Consider the following 19618-nt stretch of genomic DNA (forward strand, 5'->3'; position numbering starts at 1 on the left):
TCTGAGTGTCGTTCACACTGTTGGAATCAGGGAGATGAGAACTTCGATCTGGTGCTAGTTTGAGAGTAGTCTGACCAATTTGAATTTTGACCCTTTCTGAGTCCTCTGAACTTCTACATGTGTTTGTAGCCACCTAGATCAATCCTCCCCACTGAGGGGCTTTTGGTCTTCCAAAAGCATGAAAATAATCTGCCACTTCTTTGTACCTTATTTGTACTTACAAATGTTTGATAAGTCACTCTTCCTTCTCCTTCACTTTTGTCCTTTAGAGCCATAAATGATGAGCCGACACCTACATCCCCTGCAAAACCATATTACATTGTTGCAAATTACATGCTTATTTTACATGACCAACTAATGACCCAAGCATTCCATACTTGCCACAAGTTTATAACACATATTCAGTGGACAAGTTTACATCAAAATGGAAACAATACCCTAGCTATGAAAACAAGGCCAAACATCATTATTGCTTCAACAAGTGATGGAAAACACATCATCACTTTTATAGTTTAAAATGCAACACATGATTGGAAAAAATAAGACCATGACATTCTACCACACCTAGAAGAACCATTTCTCACTTATCAAAGTGAATGGGTTGTTTCATTGTGGCGCATTCACTGGTCGAACAACCGTTTCATATGGTTCATGCTCGGATGTTTTGTTCTTGCAACACTGCTCTAGATGGAGCCTCCAACATGTGGCCTTTTGATGACCACTTTTGTTGCAATGACTACAATAATTCTTCTTCCTCCATATCTGCTTGACATGCTTCTTCCCCTATTGTGGAGAAGGCCTTTCATGCCTCATCCTTTTTTGTGTTGTCATTCTCTTCCAGCACTCAACAAATATATGGTTATGTAAACCACAAAAAGTGCATTTTTTTTTATGCCATGATTTATGTCCATCATTAACAACATGATTGTAATCGAAATGTACATTCGAATATTGAGACTTGTTATACCTTTCCTTGCTGTCTCTGGTGTGATTATGGCGATGAGAGCTTGCCTCAACTCTTTCCGTGTAATGGGCACTGCCATGGGATGATGGTGATGTGTTCCCATCATTCTCTTTCCTCGACGATTTCAACAATGTCATGGAAGCTTTTGACACCTTCGAGAATTCTCCTTCGGTGAATCCCAAGTCTACAAATTGAGGTCTCTTCTCAACCTCCAATGGTTGAGTTATGCCTTGGCTATTAACACCAAGTCCTTCTTCTTCCTTGTACCTCATCCTAGTAAGAAGCCTCATGTTTGTCCCTATAATTGGTATCTACACATTTCCAACATAAATTATACAATGTGAAGATGAAACTGAAGGGAAATCAACATCTTTTACCTCCACTGTCGAGTTGGAAAGAACTGATGAGGGCTTCTCATCATCTGTTGTTGGCTGTTTGTTGGCTTTATTGGCGCATTCCCCAACTTCCTTCCCAACATACACAAGTCCTGCCTGACGGGGTAATTCCTCTACTTTGATGGGGTTGGCAATTCCTTGGCCATTAATGCCCAGCCTTTTCCTTCATACTCCATTCTCTTCAGCAGTTTGGAGCCAATTCCTATGGTATGATTTTCAAAAACAACGAAATCATCTTCAAGACACATACATGAAGTCAAAGAATTACTTTTTACCTCACAAGGGTCATGCTGCAGCTTTTCCAAGGCCTCGTCCTTAGCTTGCAGTTGTCGTAGCAACCTTTGTTTCTCCTATTTCTCTTGTTGTAAAAGGATCTTCAATTCAACGTTATTTGCTTGAAGACTCTAGTTGTTGTGCTTCAGTTCTTCGAGGGCCTCTTCTGTGACTCGTAACTGAAGTTGCAATCGCTGCTTTTCCTCTGTCTCTTATTGTAGAGCTTCATACATTATGCCCATATTTTGGGACACTCTGAGCATGGTCTCGTACATATATTTGTCATCCTCCATTGCTACACGTTCCATCGTTCACGCTTGCAATTCACATCCACGCGAAGACTGCTCTGATACCAAACTTGATCTGAGTTGACTCAACTCCCAGATTTAACCAAGATCTTTTGCTTCCGTGATGTAGTTAGAATTTCATTTTATAAGAGCATAAATGAACATATATGCATGCTTAAGAAAATGGAAACATATTTACAATCAACAAATCATAAGTAAGAGACATTGATAACGGAGTTCGTCTAGTGTGGACAACATCTCCGGGCCCGGTGTCAAGATGGTGTTGGCTGCTTCATTCAGTGCTGGAAATGGTGAATATGTACATGGACTATGTTTTATGTCATACAAATATATGTTCCCTCTACATCAGTGGCAAAGTCTCTCCACGAGACATTCCTCTATAGGAAATATCACTCACAATAGACCTCCTATTAGCATGACATAAACTTACACATGGTGACAATGAGTATCCTGCCATCATGGCATCAAAGGGATCTCAACCAAAACACCCATGGTGACAATGAGTATCCCGCCATCATGGAAACAATGGGATCTCAGTCAAAACATACATAACAATCCATGATGAATACATCTCACATGAAATAGACACAAATATTCCACATCATACATCAAGCAAGAATGGAAACAATATAATACATCTCACAGCAAATGATCAAAGAAGTACATGACAATGATACTTCATATACCTCAACTCTGATGCTGGATGAAGAATGGAATACTCAGCTGTTGGATCTGAATGCATCATCGAAATAGTGGTGTCAAGTAGCATAGAATCGACTGTCCACACTCTAAAATCTGACACTATCACTCCAATCTGGAAAATGGTCGAAAAATAGAAGGCTTAGCTGCAAAAACTGACTGCACCACTGAATTTGTGTCATCGAGAGGTGTAAAATCGACTATCCATTTGTCGAATTCTGACGTCAACAAAATATGGGCCTATAGGAATCTTTTAGATTCCCTCGTGATTCTCCAAATATTCCCTCCTTTGGGTTCATTGGAGATCTGCTACTCAAATCAGAAAACTGATTTCGCCATTGAGATCCTTGCGAATTTATGAGAAGAATGAGTATAAAGTTGGCTGCATTCTGGATCTGGGAAATTTCAAACTCAAGGGAATCTAGAAGATTCCCTCAAGATTCTCAAAGATTCTCCTTTGCTAGGACTCTACAAATCTGTTGCTCGAAAGGCGAATCCGACCTCGCCATTGCATTCCTTGCGAAAATTTGAGAAAAATGACTTTGAACTTGATTACCTTCTGATAAAATGAATTTTTATCTCCCAAGGAATATTTTTAGCATCTTAGGATTCTCTGCAAAAATTTTGTCTCGAAAAGCATGCCAATCATGGTTCCACCTCTGGCCTAGCCCCATTCAGCCTTCGTTCCGTTCACCCCCTTGAATGGAAAAATTGCGTTCTCATATGAATGTCTGCGCTGATTTTACAACAACACCCCTTCTAGCGCGTTGGTTAGGGCGGAGCGTTCAAGGCGAGGAGGTCAGGGGATCAAATCCCGACCCCTCCAAAAATATACATGGTTTTGGTAATTCGTTGTGTTTTAAAATGGTGCAGTTATGATTTTTGGTAACCGTGATATGTTTTGGGCGCGGTTCGTTGCATTGATGTGATTTCGTTGGAGTGGTATATATCGGCGATGTTGGTGTGTAATCGTTATATGGTTGGCGTAATGCCACATGGGGCTGCCCAGTGGAGTCCAGCCCACATGGGTTAGGCGGGTTCAATTCCCACTAGCTCCACTATTAATGTGATACGTGCATGAGTTGGGGACGTATGGTGGTCGGGTGTGGACCGGGTTCACCGTAGGTGGCCCACCCAACCTGTAATATATCTTTGTTTTTAATGTATGTTGGTTGGGGCCAGTGGGGGTCATGGCCCATCATCCTATATTTAATAAATTTTTTTAATACATGGTTTGGGGGTGGTGGGGGTCATGGCCCGCCACCTCATTTATATTTTTTTGATTCTTTTTTTATTAAATACATGTATTTTTTCGATTTTGTCTAATATAAGGGATATTAGACAAATTAAAGAGGCAACAATTTCATTGGCTCTCAGGAGCTAAGTTTCCACGCTGGTTTACGGTGAATTTGTAGGACACTTAAACCTGGCCCACTACCCAACTTTGACCAAACTTTGACTAGCTCTATCTCCCTCATACGAGCTCAGATTTGAGTGTCATTTGCACCGTTAGAATCAAGGCGACGGTAACTTCTATCTGGTGTTGGTTTGAGAGTAATCTGACCACTTTGAATTTTGACCCTTTCTGAGTCCTCTTGAACTTCTGCATTTGTCTGGAGCCACCTGGATCAGTATGTTAGGAGAAGTTCATAATAAAACTTGCAAGAGGCAAGACTGTGGTTGAAATAAATGGTTGGAAAAATAAGTTTCAAACAAAGGGAGACTTTGGGTTGGGCACAACATTATTTTGCCAATGACTTGGTTGGGTTCCCAAGCTGCAAAAAAAGTAAGGCTACCTATGAGGGAATGATATATACAGAGTGCTAAGGTGTTCCAGGGAATGCTATGAAATACTAGCCATTTCAAGACAAGCCAAGTCCTAAGGCATGCTAAGATGTGTCAAGTGCCAGGGTGTAGCGCCAATGCATGCTAGGGAGTGTTAAGGCCAAGTGTCAGGGAAACACAAGGGAGAGCTAGTTTCAAATGCATGGAAATGAATGAATATGATTGCATAATAGGGAGTATCAATGATGTCCAGGTGTGCTAAGGAGGAAGTGACAAGGTATGCTAGGCAGTGCCAAGGCATGCTAGAGTGTTAGGGAAGCATTCCAAGATGTGCCAAGTGCCAAGGTGTGCCAATGCTTGATAAGGAGTGTTAGTGAGTGCTAGGGAAACACAAGGGAACACTAGGAAAAAATGCATGGAAATGAATGAATAAGAATGTGTGAGAGGGAGTCTCAATGATTTCCAAGTGTGTTAAGGAGGGAGTGCCATGGTATGCTAGTCAGTGCTAAGGCATGCCAAGATGTGCCAAGTTCCAGGGTGTGGGGTGAACACATTCTAGGGAATAATAGTGCCAGGTGTTAAGGAAAAACAAGGGAGAATAGTTTCAAATTGATGGAAATGAAGTGTTAATGAGTTCCAGGTGTGCTAAGGAGGGAGTGACAAGATATTCTAGATAGTTCCAAGGCATGCTAGAGTGTTAGGGAAGCATACCAAGATGTGCCAAGTGCTAAGGTGTGCCAATGTGTGCTGAGTGTTAGGGAGTGCCAAGGAAACACAAGGGAGCACTAGGTCAAAATGCATGGAAATGAATGAATAAGAGTGTGTGATAGGGAGTTTTATCGAGTTCTAGGTGTGCTAAGGAGGTAGTGACATGGTATTCTAGGTAATGCCAAGTCATGCTAATGTGCCAGAGCGACATGCGACCAAGATGTTCCAGGTTCCAAGGTGTGGAAACATGTGCTATGAAGTGTTAAGGATTGCTAAGGAAACACAAGAGAGCAATAGGTGAAAATAATGCATGAAAATGAACGATTAAGAGTTTGTGAGAGGAAGTGTCAGAGAGTTCCAGGTGTGCTACAGAGGGAGTGATAAGGTATGTTAGGCAGTGTTAAGGCATGTTAGAGGCCAGGGAAACATGCCAAGATGTGTCAGGTGCTAGGGTGTGCCAATGCATGCCAGGGAGTGTTATGGAGTGTTAGAGAAACACAAGGGAGAACTAGTTTCAAATGCATGGAAATGAATGAATAAGAGTGTGTGACAAAGATTGTCAACGAATTCTAGGTGTGATAAGGAGGGAGTGACAAGGTATGCTAGGTAGTGCCAAGGAATGCTAGAGTGCTAGGGCGACATGCCAAGATGTACCAAGTGCTAGAGTGTGTCAATGTGTGCTAGGGAGTGTTAGGGAGTGCGATAGAAACACAAAGGAGAACTAGTTCAAAATGCATGGAAATGAATGAATAAGAGTGTGTGATAGGGAATGACAATGAGTCCTAGGTGTGTTAAGGAGGGGGTAATAAGGTTATATGTTAGGCAGTGCCAAGGCATGTTAGAGTGCTAGGGCATGTTAGGGAGTGCTAGGGTGTATTGTTAGTAGTGCCAAATGCTATGGCATGTCAAGATGTAAACTATGTTGCTTAGTTGTTTTATGGCCATGGTTGGAAGTGAGCCTTAACTTGGTAAATTTTTAAGTGGGATGAGTTAAGATTGGACATGAGTAGCCTAAGATGAGTTATAGGCCATTCTTAGGTGAACAAGGCATAGTATAGTTGTAGTAACTATAACTTGGTCAAGATGTTGTAGTCGAGGTAGGACTTGGTTGGTTCCCAAGTCTTAAAAAAAAACAAGGGTTGTTATGAGGGCATGATAGCTAAGGAGTGCTAGCTAGGGCATGTCAGGAATGAAAAGGTGTTCTAAAACATGTCATACAATTTCAATGCATGTCGAGGAGTGTTGGGGAGTTTCAGGGCATCACAAGGGAGAACTAGGTCAAAGTGCATGGAAACGAACAAATAAGAGTGTCTTCCAGGGAGTGTCAGTGAATTCCAGGTGTCCCAAGGACGAAGTGTGTTAGGAGAATTTCAGAATAGGACTTGTAAGAGGTAAGCCTACGATTGTGATAAGGGGATGGAAAAAGCAGTTTTAGACAAAGGGAGACTTTGGGCTAGGGACAACACTATTTTTTCAATGACTTGGTTGGGTTCCCAAGTCGCAAAAAAAGTAAGGCTATCTATGAGGGCATGACAACTAGGGAGTGCCAAGGTGTGCAAGGAATTCCAGGAAGTGATAACACATGCTAGAAATTTCCAAGGCATGTTAGGCATGCCAAGACATTCCAAGTGCTAAGGCATGCCAAGATGTGTTAGGTGCTAGGGTGTGGCACCAACACATGCTAGGGAGTGCCAGGGAAACACAAGGGAGGACTAGTTTCAATTGCATGGAAATGAATGAATAAGAGTGTGTGATAGGGAGTGTTAGCAAGTTCTGGGTGTGCTAAGGAGGGAGTGAAAATGTATGTTAGGTAGTTTTAAGGCATGATAGAGTGTTAGGAAATCATGTCGAGATGTGCCAAGTGTCAGGGTGTGCCAATGTGTGCCAAGAAGTGTTAAGGAGTGCTAGGGAAACATAAGGGAGCACTAGGTCATAATGCATGGAAATGAATGAATAAGAGTGTGTGACAAGGAGTGTCAATGAGTTCCAAGTGTGCTAAGGAGGAGTGACAAGGCATGTTTGGAAATGCTAAGGAATGTTAGAGTGCTAGGGTGGCATGCGACCAACATGTGCCAACGTGTGCAAGGAAGTGTTAGATGGGAATACCAAGGAAACACAAGGGAGCACTACGTTAAAATGCATGGAAACGAAAAAATAAGAGTTTGTGATTGAAAGTGTCAGTGAGTTCTAGGTGTGTTAAGGAGGGAGTGACAAGGTATGCTAGGTCGTGTTAAGGCATGCTAGAGGCCAGGGCGACATGCCAAGATGTCCTAGGTGCTAGGGTGTACCAACATGTGCCAAGGAGTGGTAAGGAATGCTAAGGAAACACAAGGGATCACTAGGTCAAAATGCATGGAAATGAATGAATAAGAGTTTGTGACCAAGAGTGTCAACAAGCTCTATGTGTGCTAAGGAGAGAGTGTCAAGGTATGCTAGGTAGTTCCAAGGAATGCTAGAGTGCTAGGGAGACATGCCAAGATGTGCCAAGTGCTAGGGTGTGCCAATGTGTGCTAGGGAGTGTTAAGGAGTGTCAGGGAAACACAAGGAAGCACTAGGTCAAAATTCATGGAAATGAATGAATACGAGTGTGTGACAAGGAGTTTCAATGAGTTCTAGGTGTGTTAAGGAGGGAGTGACAAGGTTATATGCTAGGTAGTGACAAGGTATGCTAAACTACCAAGGTGTGTCAAGAAGTGTTAGGGTGTGCTAGGGAGTGTCAAAGCATGCCAAGGAATGTAGGGAATGCTAACACATGCCACATGGTGCTAAGGCATTCTAAGACATGTTAGGTGCTATGGCATGTCAAGATGTAAACTGTGTTGCTTAGTTGTTTTATGGCCATGGTTGGATGTGATGAGCCTTGTCTTGGTAACTTGTTAAGTGGGATGAGTTGAGATTGGACATGAGTAGCCTAAGATGAGTTACAGGTAGTTCTTAGGTGAACAAGGCGTATGTTGAATTTCCATGGCACGTGAGAATTTGGGTTTGGTCTTAGAATCTTTGATGCAAACACACTCAAGTGCCACAACACATCTACTTTGCACAATGAAATCTACACACATTAGGGAATCAACTAGTGCACATGACAATTTTTAACTTTTTCAAACCCTTCTTCATTATATTACAAACTATAATAAAACAAGCTAAATCTCCCATACTAGGGATCGTGACCCTTTACAATCACATTGATACAAGGAATACAACTAGGGCTTGGTGTTAGTCCTTTGACAACCAATCTACCTTGAACAAGACAACACTTGACCTACTTACTAATGGTGGCCACACACAACCCTTTCAGTCCACATGTCCTGAACACATCTGGTAGGTCCTCTTGCCTCCCATTCTGCAACTCCTCAATTTTCCTCTATCAATGAACTCAACTCCTTTAGGTTACTAAACTCGACTCAACAAAATTTTCCCTCTAGCTACCTCCTTTTTCCTTCAAGGTCTGCAACACATAGGGTCTTTGATCAGCTATTCACAAATATTTTTGTGAACAACTCTTTGGTCTGCCCATTTTTTCCATCGTGTTGCTCCAAGATGATAGGTCTATGGATATGGAGGCCACCCTTATTCTCACTGGCTTAATCCTCTACAATACAATGAACTAGGGCTAATTGGCTAGCCCACTTGACTGCTACTTTAGTCCTTAAAATTTTTCACATCCTTAGGCCCAATACACCTACCCTTCTACCAGTCTTGTTGTCCTTCACAAGTATAGGACTTAGGGATCTTCTTTGACAGTCACCTAACAACCCTCCAACTATACTAGGAATGCCATCTATTTTCCCAACCACAGTAAATTATTTTACCGATCTAGGGCACACAACATTGCCCTCATTTAGGGGTCTTCAAATCTGCCACCTAATAGTGATTCGAGTCCTCTAAAAATCATTATTCTTGTGTACCAATTTCTTTATTGTCCAATCTATGAAAAAATCTAAACTAATCCTCTTATCATACTTCTAAAAATCTGTAGATGAATGAACTAGGGTCACAAATCATACACTAAAAATCCATTGACTAATTGTTTATAGGCTACTTTAGATCTCTGTCCAAAACTCTATGGACAGTCCACCAAAATGAACTCCTCTGCATGTTAGTCCATTCCTCATATGGAACATTTCTTCTATTCAATCTTCTACTCATGTTCAACCCCGTGTAGGATCTACTATCTCCAGACATACTTCTGCAAACCATCTTCCAAATATGTGGTATATATTGCAGAGATAAACCTTTCTCTAAGGGTCACAACCCCTCTTCTTCTACACAGATTTGTCACATCATTAAGGGCATACCTTATGGACTGAACATGGTAGGAAAATTCTCTAACTAGGGAATTATACTTATATACTAATTTCTTTAGAACACATCCTATCCACCCATATAAAAAACAAAAACTCTTTCCTCCATAATACACTCGACCTAGCCCATATGGATCCATTCATTTTGGGCATTTCTTTGACTGAATCTTGACCTGAACTTTAGATATCTATGACCCTCAAATTACGGTTACCTCAATCAATATTATGCCTGTGGCTACTTCTGTTCTAGACCTAAATTCCGGGTGTAGGCTCTCCTCCATTTGTGTTAATCTTTATCATAGACCTTGCAACCTACTAACCACCACAAGACAGGGTCTCAACCCTCTCTTCTATTTCAGAATTTGATGCGGCCTTCACACAAAAACACCACTGAAATCACATGCCTAAATTCTCATGAGTCACCTCCCTTGAGCTCGATCTACTAGAAGAGAACCAACAATATGCCATCCTACTTCCTAGCTTGAACCCATTAAGGTATGTGACATTCTTGTGAACCCTCTCATGATGATATTTCTCTTGGTGGATGATCATGGCTTCCCTTTAGAAACCCTTACTCAACCCTCTAACTCAGACTACTTTAGGACTACATCTCTCCTGGCCTCTTTGATCAAATCAACTCCTTCTCACTTGATGTTCTTGCCTTCATATTAATGCCTCCTTAAATATATTTTCCTAGCTAGGCTTCTTAGGAACCCTCTAGAACTTACGATTTTTATCCACTTAGACCTTAGAAAATATTTATTTTCCTTTTTATTTTTCTTTTATATTTTAAACCCCATCTTAGGTCCAAAACCCCTTCACTTGGGTTCTTTTCCCACAAATCCTTTTGTGGCCAAACTCACACAAACCCATCTCACTAGGCTTGTGGAGTACCTCCTAAGCTACACAATTCAACAACATAGTCTATTTGTAGTAATCATAACTTGTTCAAGCTCTTGTAGTCAAGCGAGGACTTGGTTGGTTTCCCAAGTTGCAAATTATGTAAAGGTAGTTGTGAGGGCCTGATAGCTAGGGAGGGTTAGGGCATGACAAGGAATAAAAAGGCCCACTAACACATGCCGAATAATATAAATGCATGCTGAGGATTGTTAGGGAGCGTCGAGGCATCACAAGGGAGAACTAGGTCAAAATGCATGGAAATGAACAAATAAGAGTGTGACAGGGAGTGTCAGTGAATTCAAGTGTGCCAAGGACGAAGTGTGTTAGGATAAGTTCATAATAGGATTTGCAAGAGGCAAGCCTACAATTGCGATAAGGGGCTCGACACAACAGTTTTAGACAAAGGGAGACTTTGTGCTAAGCACAACACTATTTTTCCTTTAGCTATTATTTTTATATGACATGTGGCACATTTTGGCCAAATTCTCATGTTTTAAACTATTTTAGATAATTGCATATTGTACATTGTTGTGTATAATTTTTTGGGCACTCGGCTTGTGTCGGCTTGTATCATGTGTGTCTTGTGCATCTTGTGGTTCTTGCAAACTCTTAGTTAATGCTCTATTGTTTATATGAACTGGGCATACACGTGAAATATTGTCTGTATAAGCTATTGTTTGTCAATTTAATTGTCTTAAATTGATTACATAAATTATCGACCGGAGTTGGTAAACTTGTGAAGTGCAAGAAAACTATATAAGCTAGAAGCGTTTTGAGTTTATTAAGATAATGATTATGGATGGTTTATTTTTAAGGATTTTCTTTGTTCCTATGTTCCTAATGAAAACTAAAGATTTATAATACAATCAATTCTTAAAAAGGAAAGTAAGGTAAGCTATCATGATCTTCTTTAACTGATTAATGTTAGTTACTATGTAAATGATAAAAATAGAGCTATATAAACTAATGTTATAGAAAGATAATTACTTCTACTCTAAAAATAATTACTTATATTCAAAGATAAAATTTATAAAGAAATCTAGATTAAGATCTACACACTTCAATTCTTAATTGAAATAAAACAAAAGCAGAAAGAATGTGATCTAAACAAATATAACTATTTATGAAAGGAAGGAGATTTATATATACAACCCTATTTTAAAAAGCATGTAAATGAATTGAAATTGACAGAAAACAAATGGAAAACTGTAAACAAATGATTTCAAAGAAATGAAACTATGATAATGCAATTCTGGAAAAATAATGAAACGAACTGAACTAAATACTAAGCAAATAAATGAACCTTGACTATCTGTAGGGGCCCTCCACAAAACAACAGGCTTATAACTCTATCTCAATAGCTAACTGCACATGATATTCATGAAAATGCTTATTCAATTAAAGAGGAACAAAGTCATGGAACTTCAAACTGTCAATTAAAAATTACATATATGCCTGCGTATATCTATATATATAGCATTCACGTCTAATATTTTTGAGATTTTCATGCCTTAAAAACTTAAAGACAATCCTAACCTAAATGCTAATATGATAACGGAAACTATAACGGTTCTAGACGATTTTCTATTTGGAAAGAAAATCAGAGAGTTGTGATTGAATTGAACTCTTGTTGCTCGGTTCATCCACGCGTTGACCCGCTTCCTTGACTGCACCATTAGACACTTCCTGTGATGATTTGGGTCAGATGAATAGGAGGAGATCAATTCCTATCTTCCCATGTGCTTCTTTGCTTGGCTGGCGCACAAGAACCCGATAAACCATGGTGGAATCTGTGGAATCATAAAACAGCTGCAGATTCATGTTAATTTTGTAGCTATTACAATCTTTAACTAAATAATAAGGCACATTAACAAGTATGAACAATAAGACATCTGAGTACCTTAACATGTCAAAATCCCTTATTTCACTATTTATTGGAGTTGATAGTAGTGATGAAAAGAGGAAAAATGGATGGAAAATGATGTCAAAAATAGAACAATCATGAGACTCTACATTCCCCCATGCTGAGGTCTTTGCATGTCCTCATGCAAAACACAAAACTGATGTCTCCTATTTAATTATTGCATTTCTTTTGAAACTTCTACAAGTACATCCAACTTCATCTTTTTCCCTTTCTTTCCACCCACTGCCATCCTTGGCTTTTTCATGAGAATCTTGTACTTCAGGTTTATGACTTGCCTTTATAGAGCTCTATTTTTCTATTTCAACTTCTTATGCTTCTTGTACCACAAACATAGGTTTTAAAGGATATTTTCACTCTTAGCCACTTGGATTTCACTCTGTGCCTTTAGAGTTTTATTCTCCTTCTGAATGTACCTGTTTAGTGTCTCCAGCTCGAAAATTTATTCTTTTAAAATATTTACTACTGGAGGTTCTTGTGGCTCACTAAACTGAACTTCTTCTTGATTTTAAGCTGATGTTTTTACTGCATCCCTTTTCTCTAGAGACTTAATATAATCATAGATTTCCTGCTATACTGGATCAATTTTAGGTGTGTTTCGGCCTGGACTCTGAGGAGGTGTGATGAAAGCTGGTGGAGAAACCCTTGAATCTTCCTCTGCTTCTAGGTCAATATGCTCCATAATTTTTGTAGGTCATTCTTTTGTTGTTGGATTGAGTCTGCTACTTCTTGTTAAGTTTGTCGCAGGAGGCTTTTGAATTTTTGCCTTCTTCCTTTCTATCTTAGGTTTCTCTGTTTTGGGTGTGCTCTCTATCTTTTAGCTAGATTTCTTTCTTCTAACATCCTTCTTGTTCATATTCCCCAAAATTTCTATAAGAGGAATGTCATCCTCTCACTGCTCCTATGAATTTTGTTGTCCTTGTTCTGTTGGTACTTCGGTTTTTAGTTTTCTTCCTTTCTTAGCCTTGTTGCTGCTTGGTTGTTCTTGTTGTACTGATTCATCAATTTTTCTTTTTCTCCCTCTCTTAGCCTTACTGCTGCTTGGTTTTTCTTGGTTATATTCTTTAAAATGGATCCTCACCAAAAATATTTTCCAATTATCGCCCACATTCTTAAGATGGAATTCAACAAGGATTTTAGTGAGACCATGGTGATACATGGTGTTTTCTATGAACTGAATTTTCCTTTGGACATTCCTTGACATCTTTCTTAGACTATTGAGCAAGAAATAAGGAAGTTTAATTTCATTATCCTCAATAAAGTTCATCAACAGTTGGATATGATAGAAAAACATCCATCCAAACCTCCCTTCGCAAGTAACAATTTTTTGAATTATCAGAAGAAAATTTCTCCACTTACTTTTTAATGCTGTGCTCAGGATGCCTTTCTTGAAAATGGTGGTATCCATGCTAGGGTTCTTCATAAAAAAATTCCATTATTCGCTCTCAATACCTCTTTTCTTAAACCATTTTTTTCCAATTTGAGGCAATCCAGTAGCTTCGGCAACAAAAGATTCTGTCATTGTGAATTTTATGTCCCCTATCTCGACTTCCACCCCATCAAAGGATCTGTGAAGAACTTGGTTACTTCCTTGTGGAATCCGTCAAATTTCTCTACAAATTCTAGCCGCGGTGCTTTCTGCAACAATTCCTTTGTCTGTGGATACCCTTCCAAAAAATTTCTTCTTGCTACCTTTGTTCTGACTATAACTCCCATGGCTGAGAAACTTCGTCTCGAGACTGTTTGTTTGAGAGTGTATGAGGGTTTTGAAGGGTTTCAGAGTAATGACAATGAGAGTGTGAGTGACAAGCGTGTGAGTGGTAAGGATATGAAGAAGTTTGATATAATCTAACCGTTGAGGGAATGAATGAGCATAATTTGGGCGATCGAATCAATAAAAATTGGTATGTGGGTTGGAGCGTAGGTATAATGATGAGTGAATGGAAAATTGGATCCGATTTGACACGATGCTATCAACATTTAGTAATGATGTTTTGAATTCGGTAGTACAATGTCTATATAATTCATACGATTAATGTTTTGATCCCTATTATCAAGTTAAATAATTGCATACCTTTGAATTATTGCTTCTAACCTTTGGTTGTGTTCTTTGTATTGTCTTCAGGTGCCTTGCAGTGGAGGGAGTCAATCACTTCTTTCAATTATTCCATCAGAATTCTCTGTCAAATTGATTGTAGAAATTTGTCAAAGCTACAGAAACTCAATCATTCTGTAGCTATTTTTATTTTGAAAAAGAAGAGTGGGACATAAAGAAAATGGACTTAGAAAGATGTAAAGAAAATTTAGGGTGTCACAAATTGATTTTCACCTTAGATTTTCTGTATAAACATGCCAACCATTGTTGGTTTTCAGGTTTATACATTTTATTTATTTTTTTAGTTTAGAAAGAAAAGTATTTTTGAATATCAAGTTGGAGAAGAAGGAAAATCCTTCTTCACCAACTTTAAATCAATATTATCTTGCAAATTTTTTATAAATTCTTCCTTGGTCAATGGCTTATGATAGATTCTTAGTCGATGACCATTCACAAGAAAAGTGATCCTTTCTTCATCAATAGTTCTGATTCTAACTACTCCATTGTCAAAGACTATTTCAATCTCATAAGGCCCAAGACAATGAGTCTGAAACTTCCCTTGGAAATCTTTGACTTTGAATCAAACAGTAATGCCCAATCTTCTGGTTGGAATTTTCTCTCCTTGATATATTTGTCATGCCATCTAGATCTCTGTTGTTGAACTATATTAGTTCTTTGGATTACATCTTGTCTTATCTCATCAAATTCATTTAGTTGCTCCATTCTTTGTTTTTGTTCTTCTGAAATATCAAGGCCCAATTTGACTATTGTCTTGAAGGTTTTGACTTGAAACTCAATAGGAAAAAAGACTTGTTTTCCATAAACAAGCTCATAAGGAGTATGTCCTATAGTATTTCTCCATGTCGTACGATATGCCCATAAATCTTTTGGAAGCTTTTCTGCCCAATCTCTTTTATTCAAGTGCACAATTTTGGTGAGAATTGCTTCAATGACTTTATTGGTGGGCTCCACTTGTCCATTTGCTTGAGGAGGATATGGAGTCAACTTTCGATGTTTGATTTGGTATTCCTCCATTATCTTCTATACCAAATTGGATGTAAATTGAGTACCTTGATTTGTTACAATTACTCTTGGAACACCAAAATGAGTAAAGATATCCTCAAAAAGAAATGAAACTACAACATTTTCAGTAGCAGAAAGAAGTGCTTTAACTTCTACCCATTTTGTAACACAATCAATGCAAACAAGAATGTACTTTTTTTTGTTTCCAAGGTGGATTGATTGGACCAACAAAATCCAGAGCCCATTTTACAAAAGGTTCAATAAGTACCTGAGGTTGTAGAGGCATCTCATCAGAAGGAACAAGGTTCCCCATCCTTTGACAACTATCACATCTCTTAACATACTCTTTGGTATACTTAAAAAGGGAAGGCCAATAGTATCTTAAGAGAAGGACTTTGTAAGAAGTTCTTTTTTCAGCAAAGTGTCCTCCACATGGCTCATCATAACAAGCTTTCAATATCTCTGGTACTTCATCTTCTCTCACACACCTTTGGATGGTCAGATCTGGACCTGTTTTATACAATTATTTGTTTATCCATGAATAAGATGCACTAATTTGAATTACCTTCTTTTTCTCTCGAGGAGACAAGTATGATGGTAGTTTTCTTGTAGCCAAATAGTTAGCAATATCTAAAAACCATGGAGATTTAGTAGATACTGCAAAAAGATATTCATTAAGAAATTATCTTCTACAGGCATATCATTGTTATCATTTCGAATTCTCAATAAAAACTCAGCAATTGTGTTTTGTTTTCCAGGTCAATCCAAAATAGTAATAATAAACATCTAGTGATTCTGCCATTAGTGATTGATTTATTCATTAAGTACCTAATTGTAGAAAGATCAGTATGTACAAAAGTTTCATAGCTAGTAATATAATGTCTGAATTTATTGATGGCATGAACACTAGCTAAAAATTCCTTTTCTATGACAGTATAATTTAACTCTGCTGGAGTCAAATTTTTACTGGTGTAATAAATATCATATGGAGTTAAGCCTTTTTTCCCTAGTACAACTCCTAAAGTTGTATCTAAAGCATCAGTTGAGATATGAAAAGGTAATTTCCAATTTGGTCCTCTAAGAATGGGTGCTTCAGAGATTTTCTCTTTTAATGACTCAAAGGCCTTTTGGCAATCAGAATCCCAATTGAATTCACAGTCTTTCGTGAGTATCTTGAAAAGTGGAGATGCATTTTTTGTAAAGTTTTCTATAAATCTTCTATAATAACCAGTGAAACCAAGAAAACTTGTATCATCTCTTTGATAGGTTAGAATTGATAATTTAGAAATAACTTCGATTTTAGATGTGTCCACTCTAATTCCATTTCCTGAAATATGGTTTCCTAGAACAGTTCCCTTAGTAAACATCATAAAACATTTTTCATGGCTTAATGAGAGATTTTCCTGTTTACATCTAGTGAGAAATTTTTCTAAATTTTCAAGAGCTTCCTTCAAATAATTTCCATAAACTGTAAAGTCGTCCATATACACTTCCACACAATCATGAATAAGATAAAAAAAAAAAATGCCTAATACTTCTCTTTGGAATGTTGCAGGAGCATTACATAATCCAAAGGGAAGTACTCGATAAGCATAAGTTCCCCATGGGCATGTAAAGGTGGTTTTATCTTGGTCTTCCAAGGCTACTTGGATTTGGTTATAACCACTAAAACCATCTAAAAATGAAAAATATTTCTTTCCTGCCAATGTATCTAAAACTTGATCTATGAAAGGAAGTGTAAAGTGATCTTTTAAAGTTGATTTATTCAATTTTCTATAGTCAATACACACTATCCATTTTCCATTATTTTTAGGGACAATTACTAAGGTTGAAACCCACTGACTGTCTGATATTGGATAGATGAAATTGACATTCAACAGTTTTTGTAGTTCTTCTTTAACAATCTCCCTTAAATTTGGATTCATTCTTCTTTGAGGTTGTCGAACTGGTTTGACGTTTTCTTCAATGTAGATATGATATTTACAAGTATTAGCATCAATTCCATTCATGTTAGTATATTCCCATGCATAAGCAGATGAATGTTCTTGTAACATATTGATTAATTTTTTCTCTTGAAATTCTTCCAAATTATTATTGATATTCAAGTTTTTCCTGGAAATATTTCAATTGTAGAATTGCCAAATTTTTCCATAGAGTGCAAGGATAGTTGACAAGATGATAAATATTCAATATTGTATTGTCCTTGAAAACTCTGACTAGATTCATAACATAATCAAGATTCATTATTTTCCATTAAATTTAAAATTTGATCTTCTTCATCTAATTGTGAAGTAGCAAAGATTGGTCTTATATCAAAGTCATCATCTATCTTTCTTCATTTTCAACTTCTACTGTTGTTTTCGCTGGTGGATATAGTGTGAATTTCTTTGTTGTACTTCCATAAGAAATGAACATATCACCAGATATACTACTTATGAAATCATCGGCTATAGCTAGCCATGGTATTCCTAGAATCAATGGATGCCCTCCTAAGTTATTATTGGGTGTTAAAATCATAAAATCAATAGGATATTCCTAAGAATCTAAGGATACATATATGTCTTCTAATACACCATCAGGTTTGATTACAGATCTATCTGCCAATTGTAATAGTATAGGTGTATATTGAAGATTAGAAAGTTTTAATTGATTCATAGTTTGTTTGCTCATGATATTTATGGTTTCTCCTAGATCAATAAATGTATTTGGGATCTCTATACCATTTATGTGTGTTTTCACAATGGGGCTTCCTGGATCAAGATATTTTTGAATTGTTGTTTTAACCATCATGATATCTGCAAATTTTCCAACAAGTTGGATTCTTTTGATTTCTTATCTCTTTCTTCAAGGATTTTTTATGCTCAAGCCCCTAATTGTTTTTGCAAAAATTGGTATTTCCTTAATAGCCTGAAGAAAAGGAATCTTTATGCAAACATTCTTCAGTTCATTTAACATGTCATAATCAGGCAATAAAATTTGTTTCTCCACTCCTTCATCAATTTTCAATCTTTCGGGGAAGGGTGGTTTTGAGACAGATATTGAAGGTTGTTCCATAATAGGGATTGAGTTATTTGGATGTGTTGAAATAACTTGTTTTTGAGTTTCTTATTTTTTTATCATTAAGAGACTTTTCTTCTTCGGGGATCTTTTCTTTTTCATTTTCCTGAATAACAACTGAGGGGAAATTTTTTTCTAATATTCTACCAAATCTAATTTGAACATTATTTAGATCTAGTGGAGTTATTATGTAAGTCTAAAAATTTTGTCCTTCCATATTGTAAACTAGTTGTGAATATTTATTATTATTTGGATTTGGAAGTGGTTGGGCAGGCAATTTGATTTGGTCTTTGAGGAAATGGTAACAAGAGTTGTGGATTCACATTGTGAGGTTGAGTTTTTTGAACAAGATGAGGATAACATTGTGGAGGAAAAGTAGGATATGATAGTTGAAATTGTGGATATTTATGATATTGGGGGAATTTTCCATAAGGATTTTTCCATCCTTGTGGCCAATATTTCCAAGGCATTGGAGCATTCCAATTACTTTGCGAAGATTTTGCAAATGGTTGAGGATTAAAACCTTGAGTTGTATTTGGTTGTGGATTCTGCCAAGGTCTTTTAGCAATAAAACAGAGAGGGTCTACCTGATTTGGTACTCCTTCTTGATAAACAACTTTAAGACCTGGTATTGAGGGACATTATTTTGTATCATGATTTTCCGCACAAATAACATAAGTTTCTATACTTTTTAAATCAAGAGGACATTCTCTCAAGGCATGTTTCTTTTTGCACTTAGGAAAGAAAATGGACAATGCAACATTTTCAACTTTTTTCTTGTTTTGTATTTTAAGGGTGTCAATTTGTTCACTAAGACTCCCTAAAATATTTGTTTTAAAGTTATCAAGCAAATTTCCTAATTCTGTTCTACTTATTGTCCCAACTGCAAATTTATTAATCCTTGATAGAAGAGGATCTCTTGGATTTTTCCCAGTTCTTGCTTTGCCTCTTGAAATGTGTATGCACAACTCACAAATTTCTCCTAGTGATAACTAAGAAATGTCTCCCTTACCCATTAGATTGAGAAGATCAATCCATTCATCTCTAATTGATTTTAATAAGAGATCTTTCAAAGTTTCTTCATCTAGATTATTCATTTTTGCCCTTTTTACATTGTAAGTGAATCTTTCAATGAAATCTTCAAGAGTTTCATCTTCTTTTTGTATCATTTTAAAGACTTCATCTT

Source organism: Pinus tabuliformis, chromosome Q, assembly GCF_031772625.1.
Source record: "Pinus tabuliformis cultivar Carrire ecotype Pingquan chromosome Q, CPIR1, whole genome shotgun sequence".
NCBI classification, from domain to species: domain Eukaryota; kingdom Viridiplantae; phylum Streptophyta; class Pinopsida; order Pinales; family Pinaceae; genus Pinus; species Pinus tabuliformis.